The sequence below is a fragment of the Chiloscyllium plagiosum genome, unplaced genomic scaffold (assembly GCF_037043375.1).
Source record: "Chiloscyllium plagiosum isolate Xiang-an unplaced genomic scaffold, Cpla_swu_hap1 HiC_scaffold_19, whole genome shotgun sequence".
NCBI lineage: Eukaryota > Metazoa > Chordata > Chondrichthyes > Orectolobiformes > Hemiscylliidae > Chiloscyllium > Chiloscyllium plagiosum.
Genome location: NW_028270157.1, coordinates 32,848,278 through 32,862,187, shown reverse-complemented (window position 1 = coordinate 32,862,187; position 13,910 = coordinate 32,848,278). Strand labels below are relative to the sequence as shown.

Below are 13,910 nucleotides of genomic sequence, written 5' to 3'. Positions count from 1 at the left end.
ATTTGTATTGGATGGTAATCTGTGTATATGAAAGACTAAATCCTTTTGCTCTTCCACCAATCTTAATCCTATCTTAATCCCTAGTCCTATAAGGAGACAACAGCCAAGTGGTATCGTTGCTAGACTATTAATCCAGAAGGTCAGCTAATGTTCTAGGGCCTCTGCTTTGAATCCCACCATGGAAGATGATAGAATATGAATTCAATAAAAATATCTGGAATTAAGAATTTACTGATGACCATGAAATCATTGTTGATTGTCAGAAAAACCCACTGGTTCACTGATGCCTTTCTGGGAAGGTAGTCTGCCGTCTGGCCTACAAGTGGCCAGACCCACAGCAATGTATTTGACTCTTAACCACCCTGTGAAATAGCAAGCCACTTACTTATAACAATCACTATGAAGTCTCAACAAAGAAGTGAAACTGGATGGTCCACGTGGCACTGGCCAAGGCATTGGAAAAGACATTGGTTGAAACAGAACTGTGAACTGTGAACCATGCGAAGATCTCCTCACCAACATGTGGTGGCCAGTGCCAAAATTAGAACAGCTCTCAGACTAGTCAAGCGCCAGCATGACATCGTCTGTAAGGAATGAATTCAATGAGTACAACTGTGTTCCAGGCATCATCATCAACATCCCTTGATATGTCCTGTCCTACCAACAGGACAGACCCAGCAAAGGTGGTGGCATAATAGTGTACAGTCAGCAGGGAGACGCCTGAGGAATCCTTCACACTGACTCCAGACCCCAGGAAGTCTAATGGTTTCAGACTAAACATGGGCAAACAAAAACCTCCTGCTGATGAATCAGTACACCATGTTGAACAAACTTTGAGGAAGCACTGAAGGTGACAAGGATTAAAATATTATGCTGGGTGGGATATTTCAACGTCCATCACGAAAAGTGACTCGGTAGTAGCACTACTGAGTCAAGATTAAACTGATGCTGGAAAAGCACAGCAGGTCAGGCAGCATCCAAGGGAGCAGGAAAATCTATGTTTCGGGCAAAAGCCGGCACAGTGGCTCAGTGGCTCGCACGGTGCCCTCATAGCTCCAGGGACCCAGGTTCAATTCCCACCTTGGGCAACTGTCTGTGTGGAGTTTGCACATTCTCCCAGTGTCTGCGTGGGTTTCCTCCGGGTGCTCCAGTTGCCTCCCACAGTCCAAAGATGTGCAGGTTAGGTGAATTGGCTATACTAAATTGCCCATAGTGTTAGGTGGATTAGTCAAGGATAAATGTAGGGGAATGGGTCTGGGTGGGTTGCTCTTCGGAGGGTCAGTGTGGACTTGTTGGGTCGAAGGGAGTGTTTCCACACTGTAGGGAATCTACTCTTATCAGGACATCAGTCATTCCTGCTCCTCGGATGCTGCCTGACCTGCTGTGCTTTTCCAGCATCACTCTAATCTCCAGCATCTGCAATCCTCACTTTTGCCTAGTAACACTACTGATCGGGCCCTAAAGGACATAGCTGCTAGACTGGCCCTATGGCAGGTGGTGAGGATGCCTGCAAGAGGGAAAACATACTGAACCGACTTCTTATCAAATGGAATGTATTGATAAGAGTGACTGGGCATCCATGAGGTTCTGTGGGTCACCAACAGTAGCAGAATCGTACTCCAATTCAATCTGGCATATCCCCACTCAACCTTTACCATCAAGCCAGGGGATCAACCCTGATTCAATGGAGACTGCAGGGGCCATACCTAAAACTAAAAGGTGTCAACCTGGTGAAGCTACCAAACAGAACTATTTGCGTGCCAACCAGCATTAGTAACAAGTGATGAACAGATCACTAACGTATCAGATTTAAACTCTGCATTTCTACCACATCCAGTCATGTTTGGAGGAAGACAATTAACCAACTCATGTGAGGAAATGGGTGCACAAATATCCCCATCCTCAATGATGGAAGTACCCAGCGCAGCAGTGCAAAAGATAAGGCTAAAGCATTTACAGCAATCTTCAGCCAAAAGTGCAAAGTGGATGACCTATTTCAACTTCCTCCAGTTGTCCCTAGAATCAGATGCCAGTCTTTAGCCAATACAATTCACTCTGTGATATCAAGAAAATGGTTGGAGACACTAGATACTGCAAAGGCTATGGGCCCTGACAATATTCTAGCAAGGATACTGAAGACGTGTGCTCCAGAAAATGCTGCTCCCCTAATCAAGCTCTTCCAGTACAGTTACAACACGGGCATCTATTCAACAATGTGGAAAATTGGTCAGGTATGCCTGCACACAAAAAGCAGGACAAACCCAACCTGACCAATTAGCACCCATCCTTTGACTCTTGTTCAGTAAAGTGATGGAAGGTGTCATCAACAGTGCCATCAAGGGCATCTGCTCAGCAATAACCTGCTCACTGACTCCCAGTTTTAGTTCTGCCAGGACCACTCAGCTCCTGACCTCATTAAAACCTTGGTTCAAACATGGACAAGAGAGCTGAATTCCAGAGGTAAGGTGAGTGTGACAGAGAGATCACATTTGACTGAATATGACATCAAGGAGCCAGAGAAAAACCTGAATTAATGGATATCGGGGGCAAACTTTCTGCTGCTTGGAGTCATACTTGGCAGTCAGTCATCTCGACTCCAGGACATCTCTGCAGGTGTTCCTCAGGGTAGAGACCTAGACCCAGCCATTTTCAGCTGCTTCATCAATATCCTTCCTTCCATTAGGTCAGAAGTGAGAATGTCCACAAATCATTGCACAATGTTCAGCACCATTTGCGACTCCTCAGATACTGAGGCAGTCCATGTTTAAATGCAACAAAGGTGGAGACAATGTCCAGGCTTCAGGTGACAAGTAGCAAGAAATATTTGTGCCACACAAATGCCAGGTAGTGACCATCTCCATAAAGGGACAATCTAACCACTGCCCCTTGACAGTCAATGGTATTACCATTTCTAATGAAGGGCTTTTTCCCCAAAGTGTTGACTCTCCTGCTCCTCAGATGCTGCCTGACCTGCTGTCTTTTCTCTGACTGTCCAGCATGTGCAGTCCTCACTTTTTCCAAATGGTGTTACCATCACTGAATGCCCCACTATCATTCCTGGAGTTACCATTGACCAGAAACTCAACTAAACGAGCCACATGAACACAATGGTTATGAGAGTAGGTCAGAAACTAGGAATACGGCAGTGAGTAACTCATTACCTGACACCCAAAGCCTATTTATCATCTACAATTCAGGCGTGTGATGTAATACTCCCCATTTGCCTAAATGAGTATAGCTCCAACAATATTAAAGAAGCTTGACACCATTCAGGTCAAAGCAGCCCACATGATTGGCACCACATCCACAAGCATCCACTCCCTTCACCTCCAACACCCAGTATCAGCAGTGTGCACTGCAGAAATTCACCAAAAATCATTAGACTTCACCTGTGAAACCCACAACCACTTCCAGCTAGAAGGACAAGGGCAATGGAAATACCACCACCTGGAAGTTTCCCTCCAAGATACACACCATCCTGACTTGGAAATGTTTTGCTATTTCTTCACTGACGCCAGGTCAAAATCCTGCAATTTCTTCCCCAAGGACAGCAGTTCAAGAAAGCAGCTCACCATTACCTTCTCAAGGTCAGGCAACAAATGCTACCCACTCAGTGACACCCATGTCCCACAAGTGAATCATTTAAAAAATATTCCCATCACATTCATATCATTTTTCTTCCATAACTTTACTCTTTTCTCTACTCCTTGGAAAGCTAACTCTTTATTTCTCCACAACCGAACTAACCCTGATGTTTTACTACTGCCCGACTCTAAAATGGCACTATTCTCTGGTGAGTTTTCATTCCAGCATTATTACCACTTTCCCATTTATACTTTGAATCCTTTCACTGTCACCTATCCAATTCACTGGTACTACTCCTCCAATCCAGACTTTCTGGTCCATAATATTTGACTTCTTCATGCTGGTACTACTATGGAGAATTTAGTTACACATTTTGGGTGGCAATTCCTGATCTTGTTAAACTGTTGAGGCTGACAGGAACTTTCACCTATAGTTTGCAATATACAAAGGAAACCCGATTACCCGGCATTCTATTCTCCAAATTTCGGATTATCCGAATAAGATCGTAAGGTCCTGATGCTTGACTAAACTGTTTCATCTGGCATTCGATTATCTGAACATAATACTCCCCGCCCCAGTCGTTTGGATAATCGAGGTTCCTCTGTACCCAAAGTAACATCATTAGTTGCGAGTTAAGAGCAGCACTAATGTGAGTTGGGAGTAGAGAAGAACTATTTTGTAGGAAAACTATTTTACAGTAAAAACAATGAGTTTTTGATTTCAGCTAGGTAATCATGGGACCAGATAGGACTAGTACCAATTTTATGTAAAACAATACATATAAACCACTATTTCCATGTGTTACCATTACACAATATAGGAAAGAAGAATGATAAACAGAATTACTTTTAATCTACTAAATGAGTAAAATAGTTGACAATTTCTACTGAAACTAAATAGATGTCAGTTATTTTAAACTTAGATGTTACAGTTTAAGAGGCTGTCATTAACGTTTTTTTTTATTAGAGATAGGTTAGTGCAGTACAATACCAAAACTGAAAGCTATAAGATGGAGCAACAATAAAGTGCACAGGTGAAGTAAGGGATGCTTTGTTTTTTGAACAAGAATACATTGTGGTAGATATGTCAGAATTGAGAGGCTACAGGAAGGAGGATATTAATTTGCAACAAGAGGAAAGCTTTGAAGAACAATAACAGAAACATGTATAAATAGAAAAAGAAGATTCTGAATGACTAATACAACTTAAAACTGTAGCATCACAGCGTTCAATTTTAATGTGATTAATCTTCTACATCAACTTACCATCTTTTGAACACAGAGTGTGGTTTGTTTAGTTAATGGGGCTGTAATAGTTAATTGTAAAAATATTGATAAAATCCTATGTGTGTCACAATTGTTAACTCCTTTAGATCAGAACTCCACAAAAGCACAGCTTATCAACGAAGAAACAAAATCAGATGTAGCCGGAAAAGCTCATCAGTTGGAGGGAATCCAGAGGGACAGGATGTACATGTATTTGGAAAGGCAAGGACTGGTTAGGGATAGTCAACATGGCTTTGTGCATGGAAAATAATGTCTCACAAACTTGATTGAATTTTTTGGAGAAGTAACAAAGAGGATTGATGAGAGTAGAGCAGTAGATATGATCTATATGGACTTCAGTAAGTCATTCGACAAGGTTCCCCATGGGAGACTGGTTAGCAAGGTTAGATCTCATGGAATACAGGGTTTAGATTAGAGTGGTGCTGGAAAAGCACAGCAGGTCACGCAGCATCAGAGGAGCAGGAAAATTGACGTTTTGGGCAAAATCCCTTCATCAGGATTTTCCTGCAGCTCGGATGCTGCCTGACCTACTGTGCTTTTCCAGCACCACGCTCATCTAAACATCTGCAGTCCTCACTTCTGCCTCACAAAATACAAGGAAAACTAGCCATTTGGATACAGAACTGGCTCAAAGGTATAAGACAGAAGATGGTGGTGGAAGGTTGTTTTTCAGACTGGAGACCTGTGACCGTGAAATGCCACAAGGATCGGTGCTGGGTCCTCTACATTTTCGTCATTTACAGAAATGATTTGGATACAAGCATAAGAGGTACAGTTAGTAAGATTGCAGATAACACCAGAATTGGAGGTATAGTGGACAGCAAAAAGGGTTACCTTAGTTTACAACAGAATCTTGACTAGATGGGCCAATGGGCTGAGAAGTGACAGATGGAATTTAATTCAGATAAATGAGAGGTGCTGCATTTTGGGAAAGCAAATCTTAGCAGGACTTATACACTTAATGGTAAGGTCCGAGGGAGTGTTGCTGAACAAAGAGACCTTGGAGTGCAGGTTCATAGCTCCTTGAAAGTGGAGTCGCAGGTAGATAGGATAGTGAAGGCGGCGTTTGGTATGCTTTCCTTTATTGGTCAGAGTATTGAGTACAGAAGTTGGGAGGTCATGTTGTGGCTGTACAGGACATTAGTTAGGCCACTGTTGGAATATTGCGTGCAATTCTGGTCTCCTTCCTATCAGAAAGATGTTGTGAAACTTGAAAGGGTTCAGAAAAGGATTAGATTAGATTACTTACAGTATGGAAACAGGCCCTTCGGCCCAACAAGTCCCTGGATGTTACCAGGGTTGGAGGATTTAAGCTATAGGGAGAGGTTGAATAGGCCAGGGCTGTTTTCCCTGGAGCATGGATAGGATAAATAGACAAAATCTTTTCCCTGGGTTGGGGGGAGTCCAGAACTAGAGGGTGAGAAAGGAAAGATACAAAAGAGACCTAAGGGATAACGCAGAGGGTGGCACGCTTATGGAATGAGCTGCCAGAGGAAGTGGAGGAGGCTGGTACAATTACAGCATTTAAAAGGCTTCTGGATGGTTATATGAAGAGGAAGGGTTTAGAGGGATATGGGCCGGGTGCTGGCAGGTGGGACTAGATTGGGTTGGATATCTGGTTGGCATGGAGGGGTTGAATCAAAACGTCTGTTTCCATGCTGTACATCTCTGTGACTCTATGACTTTATGAGGTCTGGTGTAGCGTATGTGATGAGAAATCAAAGTTAACGTTTCGGGTCCAGTGACCCTTCCTCAGAACTGATTGTAGCTAGGAAGATGTCTGTTCATACGCAGAAGATAGGGGGTAGGGAATAAACAATAGGTGGGGATAGAGCCCAAGAGAGAAAAACAGTTGGACAGACAATGGAGTGGATAGCGATCTGGCCAGGAGGGTGAATAGCTGTTAATGAAGATGGTTAGTGGCTAAAAATAGGTTGTGTAATAACAGACCTGGCATTTGGGTGTGGGGGTAAGGACATGGGAAAGCTCCAGCCCTAAAGTTATTGAACTTGATATCAAGTCCAGAAGGCTGCAGGGACCCCAAGCAGAAAATGAGGTGCTGTTCTTCCAGTTTACGCTGAGCTTCGCTGAAGCACTGTAACAAACTGAGGCAGAGATATTGGTCAGGGAACAGGGTGGTGTGTTAAAGTGGAAGACAACTGGGAGCCCAGGGTCATTTTTGCAGACAGAAAGTAGGCGTTCTGTGAAGTGGTCACCCAGTCTACACCTCATTCCCCAATGTAAAGGAGACCACACTGTGAACAGCAAACACGACACAGTCTGTTTTGATGTAATACAATAGCTTTGTTCCCGTGTGATCCTACGTTATAAGAAAACAGCATAATAGTGGCACCATTTAAACCAATGGCACGAGAATCACATTATAGTCAATGCAAATAAGGAAAGTTCGCATTCTACAAATAATAGTCTAAATTCCTCAATCAGGTTATAGCCAACACGTGTTGACGAAACACACGTCGTAGCAGAATCCACTGTATATTGAATCGAGTGCAGTCCAGGTAAAGTGCTGCTTCAGGATCTCTGACTCTTCCCTTCCTCAGCATCAGGTAAAATGTAAACACATTGGAGGGCACATAACACATTCGCAAGAATGATTACATGGATGAGAAAATTCACTTATGGAAGTATATTGGAGGGGATACGAATACCTTCCTTGGAGAAGAGATGGCGAAGACGTGACTTGATAGAAGTTTCAAAACCATGAAGGGTCTGGACAGGGAAACTGGGGAGAAATTTGTCCGTATTTGTCAAAGAATTAAGAAAGAGGGGGCACAGATTTAAAGTAATTTGCAAATGAAGGACATGCAATGTTCTGCTGCAAATTTGAAAAATTCAAAATGCAAATTTCACACAATGAGTAGTTAGGGTGTGGAAAGAATTACTGTACATGGTTGGTGGAATCAGGTTCAACAGATGCATTCATTAGATCAGAAGATGATTATTTGAGTAGAAATAAAGTTCAGGGTCAAGGGAAAAGTCAGGAGAACGGTAGTAAGTCGTAATGCTCATTTTGGAAGTTAGTGCAGTCACAACGGGCCGAATAGCTTCCTTTGGCATGGTAAGCTTTGGAATTCTGAAATTTCATTTTTGCAGGAACTGGTATGAAATCAATGATCCGACGAGTTAGTAAGAGGGATGTCAGTTATGATAATAGAGCTGCCAACATCCTGCACACTTAATTGGCACCTCATTAACCATCAACATTCATCTAGAGTAGTTTAGGGGTTTTACAGACGTGTTCCTAAATCTGTCCTAAAAGTCCATCTTCAAATCTCACCTGCACTGGAGTTTTGTCATACCATGTCTGAATAGACTAATTTTATTTTTGTGTCAAGTGTAGCCTGCACTTCATGCGGAGGTGCTCTTTCGCATCTGTAAGCTTATTTAGATATAGAGAAAAATGGCAAGCAGAGGTGTTGGAACAAATCACCCACCCCCTCTTTTCTAGGTGTTAGTGGAAAAACTCAACAGGAAGGAGCTGAAATCTCCAGATGGCAGAAGGGTACCCATGTCAGATAGGAGCAACGGTGAGAAGTGACACAGCAGGTGAATGCTAGTAGCAGTCTACAATGCCAAAGTGAAGTCAATAATTTTACAGCTACCAAGGTGAAAATTATTTTCTTACTTGCTCCATCATTATCCCGGTCATGCCAACACTCAAGGTTCCCCTTTCCTACTTCTAATCACTTTTCTCCAATCACGACAGTGAACTTTCCTTTTGTTGTAGCTGCCAAATACTACACCTTTCAATCTTCTCATAATTGTTGCCGTGATGTATCATTTCTTCACAATTCTTTCAGCAGAACTCCAACCTGACACCCTGCTATAGAAAGGATGTTATTAAACTAGAAAGGGTGAAAAAAAAATTGCAAGGATGTTACTAAGACTGGAAGATTTGAGTTATAAGGAGAGGCTGGATAGGCAGCATAGGAGGCTGAGGGATGACCGTATCGAGGTTTATAAAGTCATGAGGGGCATAGATACGGTGAATAGTCTTTCTGGAGTGTTTTCCACAAAGTCAGGAAGTCTGAAATTAGACGAGAAAGTGAGGACTGCAGATGTTGGATATCAGAGTCAAGAGTGTGGTGCTGGAAAAACACAGGTCAGGTAGCATCCGAGGAGCAGGAGAATCGACGTTTCGGGCAAAAGCCGAATGAGGCTGATCAACGATATAGGTTTAAGGAGAGAGGGCAAAGATTTAAAAGGGACCTGAGGGGCAACTTCTTCACACAGTGGGTGGTACATATATAGATCGAGCAGCCAGATGGGAGTACAATTACAATGTTTAAAAGACATTGTGCGAGCGTGCGTATTTTCACAATCTTTCACCAATACTCAGAATAACATGACCTTCCTTTTACATAGGACAAGCTGACGTGCAATAGTGAGTAAGAATACATTCAAGAATGGAAATTGCTCATCTACAATCAATCCACATTGGAAGAGGCTGCCAAAAATGCTTTGAGCAAGGGGACAAATCAGGTGCATTATGATGGGAGAAGCTAGGGGTCATGTTCAGAAGAATATTTGTCATTTCATCCTCTGACTTCTCATATATTTCTTTATTCTCTATCCTCGATCACAACTTCTTCACCTTTGACAACCGGTTCTTCATCCAGACATATGGAACGGCCATGGGGACCAAATTTACACCCCAATTTGCCAACATCTTCATGCACAGGTTCGAGCAAGACCTCTTCTCTACACAGGACCTCCAACCAACATTATACACCAGGTACATTGACGACATTTTCTTCCTCTGGACCCATGGTGAGGAGTCACTGATAAAACTACACAGTGATATCAACAAGTTTCATCCCACCAAACTCACCATGGACTACTCTCTACTATCTGTCTCATTCTTGGACACTTGCATCTCCATCAAGGATGGACACCTCAGCACCATACTCTACCGCAAACCCACAGACAACCTCACAATACTACACTTCTCCAGCTTCCACCCCAAAACACATTAAAACAGCCATCCCCTATGGACAAGCCCTACGCGTACACCGGATCTGTTCAGATGGAGGAACATGACGGGCACCTGGAAACACTCAGGGATGTCCTCATAAGAATGGGTTACGATGCTCAAATCATCGACCGCCAGTTCCGACGTGCCACAGCAAGGAACTGTAATGACCTCCTCAGGAGACAGACACGTGCTGCAACCGACAGGGTACCCTTCGTTGTCCAGTACTTCCCAGGAGCCAAAAAACTACGCCATGTTCTTCGCGACCTGCAACACATCATCAATGAGGATGGGCACCTCACCAAGACGTTCCCCATACCTCCACTGCTCACCTTTAAACAACCGCCAAACCTCAAACAGATCATTGTTCATAGCAAACTGCCCGGCTTTCAGGACAACTCCATACAACCCTGTCATGGTAGGCGCTGCAAGACGTGTCACAGTGTGGACATGGATACCACCATTACACGTGGGGACACTTCCCACCTTATATGTGGGGGGTACTCATGCAACTCAGCCAATGTTGTCTATCTCATATGCTGCAGGCAAGGATGCCGAGGCATGGTACATTGGTGAAACCGAGCAAAGGCTACGGCAATCGATGAATGGGCACCGCACAACAATCAACAGACAGGAGTGCTCCCTTCCAGATGGGGGAACACTTCAACGGTCCAGGACATTCGACCTCAGACCTTCGGGTGATCATGCTCCAAGGCGGACTTCGGGACAGGCAGCAGAGGAAAGTGGCCAAGCAGAGGCTGATAGCTAAGTTCGGTACTCATAGGGAGGGCCTCAACCGGGACCTTGGGTTCATGTCACATTACAGGTGGTCACCTATACACTACACACACACACACACACACACATGCGCGCACACACTGTTACAGACACACATACTCTCACAGACTTAGACCACTTTATACATATATATACACACACACACACACACACGTTTGTGGGGTGAATTTGTACTTGCAGAGTTACATTGCACTTTGTGAACTCATTTTTTAGATTAGAATCAGTCTAAACATTATGGCACAGACAGGGAACACAGGGGACTGACGCCTTCAACATCTATCTGACTGACACCAATTGTTACAGTTAACCTGAGAACGTAACTTTAAAAAAAAAATTGTGATTTACATAAGAAAGAAGTGAAACTATCATGGTCATTCTAACAGATGAGAGACTTAACATACAATCAATGTATAATTTCAGTTATATCACACTGTAAACTTTTGCTATAAATTCTGTGCCTTACAGTTGTGTACTCCACAACCACTTGAAGGAGTGGTGCTCTGAAAGCTAGTGCTTCCAATTAAACCTGTTGGACTATAACCTGGCGTTGTGAGATTTGTAACTTTGTACACCCCAGTCCAACACCGGCATCTCCAAATCATGAATTTCTTGCTTCGTGTGTACATTATGATAAAATGATCCTGCTTTAAGCTCACATTCATCTCTCACAAGCTACCAATTTGCTGCTTTACTTTATTTCCTTTGCATTAATGTTGGTGTTTATATTTAGGTCACTAACTAAGCAGATATAAAGAGTAGTTGTAGTCATAGGAGTTACAGTTTTCATAGTGGAGGAGGGAAGATTCATCCTAAACCATTAAATGGGGTTGACAGCTGGCAATTTTGCCATTTCTTGTTGGATTTTGGCTCTCTAGACATCCTCAACTTGCTCCTTCATGTCTTCTTGCAAGGCGGTTCCAAAAGCTAATCCTTTCTGAGGACAAAGATGCACAGGATGCAGCAACCAAGTATGATTTTAAAGATTCTTTGGGTTGTACTTCAGTATTGCTTCAGAAATCCACGTATAGCTTGAACTGCAGAGTGGCGTTGATTGTAATCTTGAACAGCACACGTTCTCAAGTTGCCTCGCTAAAGCAGCTGTCAGGAATCAGGGATGGTGCTTAGTCTCAGATCTATTGGAAGGATATTGTCAGGTGCACACGGCAAAAGTACAGAGCAAGAGTCTGGAAACCAGACACAGACTGACATTCATTGTCCAGGGTCATGAGGCAGATATAAACACATTCCTGTTCCTGAACAACATTAGTGCCTCACAAATGCCAAGCTAGAGCCATCACCAATGAGAGAGCTTCTTGACATTCAATGGTATTACATTCACTGAATCCCCTACTATCAACATCCTGGGGGCTACCATTGAGAAGAAACTCAGCTGGACTAGCCACATAAACAAAGATTACAAGAACATGTCAGAGGCTAGGAATACTGTGGCAAGTAACTCACCTCCTGTCTATTATCTACAAGGCACAAGTCAGGAATGTGATGGAATACTCCTCGCTTGCCTCAATGTTGCAGCGCCAATAACACAAGAAGCTTGAAAGGATCCAGGACAAAACAGCCTGCTTGATTGGCACCAAATCCACTCTGTACACCACCAATGCTCAGAAGCACTGGCATATATTCAAAAGATCCTCAAACTGCATCATCCTAAACCACGACCACTTCCATCCAGAAGGACAAGGGCAGCAGGTATACGAGAGCACCACCATCTGCAAATTTCCTCATCACCCTGACTTGGAAATATATCAGTGGTGGTGTACCCATGTATCTGCTGCTTTTGCCCTCTACGTGTGATATACTTTCATATATAACATGGAGACAAAGGAGAACCCTATTTATTTTTCCAGAGAATAACCTCAAAACAACCATTACAACTCATCAATTCACCACCAGAACTGATCAGTGGTGTTAGTCAGGGAGAGTGATGACAAAAAGTGAATTTACCATTGAGTACGATTGCTGGAACCAGCAACATTACTGAAAATCACAAATCTTTCATTTTTCAAAAATGATTTGGGATGCTAATATATAAAATTTGTGATCTGTGAATACTAAAGCTGCTGGTCTCAAGACATTTGTCTCCCCTTGTTCACAATGTGTCCCTGAATTGAATTCATATCAAACTGAATGTCCTACTCTTCTGCCCTTTACATTTTAAAATATGCTTGGACACAGTATTAATGCTGACATGAAACTGCAATGCCTATTTCAAATTTGACCAGGAGACCAATGTGGTTTTAAAACTCAGTTGAGTGTTGCATTAAATTTAGGAGGAGCAACTAGCTTGAGGGAACTGCCATCTGGAGGCAGTTTGGAAGCATGTTTTAGAACTCAATTTTCTGCTTTTGTTAAGTGGTATAATGGAACATTAATAAAGGTCATTACACCATGAGATAATATAATCAGTCGGAAGCCTCAGCCTTGGCCTACATCCAGTACTATTAGCTTCTATTACTGTACGGATGTATGCTGTAACGTGCTTTATGCCGGAATAGGGGACAGAGTTCAGAAATACATTATTCACAATGAGTTTGAGGTCCGCATTCCATCATAAAATCTGATGATTTATTGTAACCATTAGCAGATAAGGAGGACAACAATAATTGTGCAGCGATATTGGCAACCTCTGATTTGTAGCATGCAATTTCTGGTCTGAACTCCTTTTTAAAATGCTTCTTTTTTTTTTAAACATACTAACATCCATGACCTTTACTAAGCAGACCACTTGATAATGTTCATCTGCATTCAGTTCTCAAGTGAGATAATACGCTAGAAGAGGGGTTGTGAGCAAACTAAAAGCAGATTTCACAACTAGCTTTGCATTTTAAGTTAGGAAATTAGCCCAGGGTTTAAAAAAAATTTAACTGGACTTTTTTGTATTGAGAAAAGTAATAAATATACGCACTTATCTGAGTCAATATCAAAATTGATTCATGTAAGTACATCTTTCTGCTACAAATTCACATTTTGCATGGATGTCTCAGCAGAAAAGAAATCCTCTATTAGCTTCATAAAAGAAAAAAAAATGATTGATAGGGAAGTCATGTGCTTTCCCTACGATTTTAAGTGCTGCTGAATAAAGTGTCAAGATGGTTCTGCTTACAATTTTAAAAGTCCAAATTAGCAAAGATCACAGTCAACCCATAACAAGAACAAAATTGAGAGGAGGACTAGGCATGTAAACCACCCATGTGATTTTATCTCCTCTTTTAAATTATACAATTTATTTTA

The 13,910-nt window shown here is 42.5% G+C and overlaps 1 protein-coding gene across 5 annotated transcripts in view; it reads right to left on the bottom strand.

The window, feature by feature from the left end:
* Positions 1-13,910, bottom strand: part of cttnbp2 (cortactin binding protein 2) — a 165,239-nt gene that overhangs the window by 72,148 nt on the left and 79,181 nt on the right. The gene's annotated exons all lie outside the window — the stretch shown is intronic.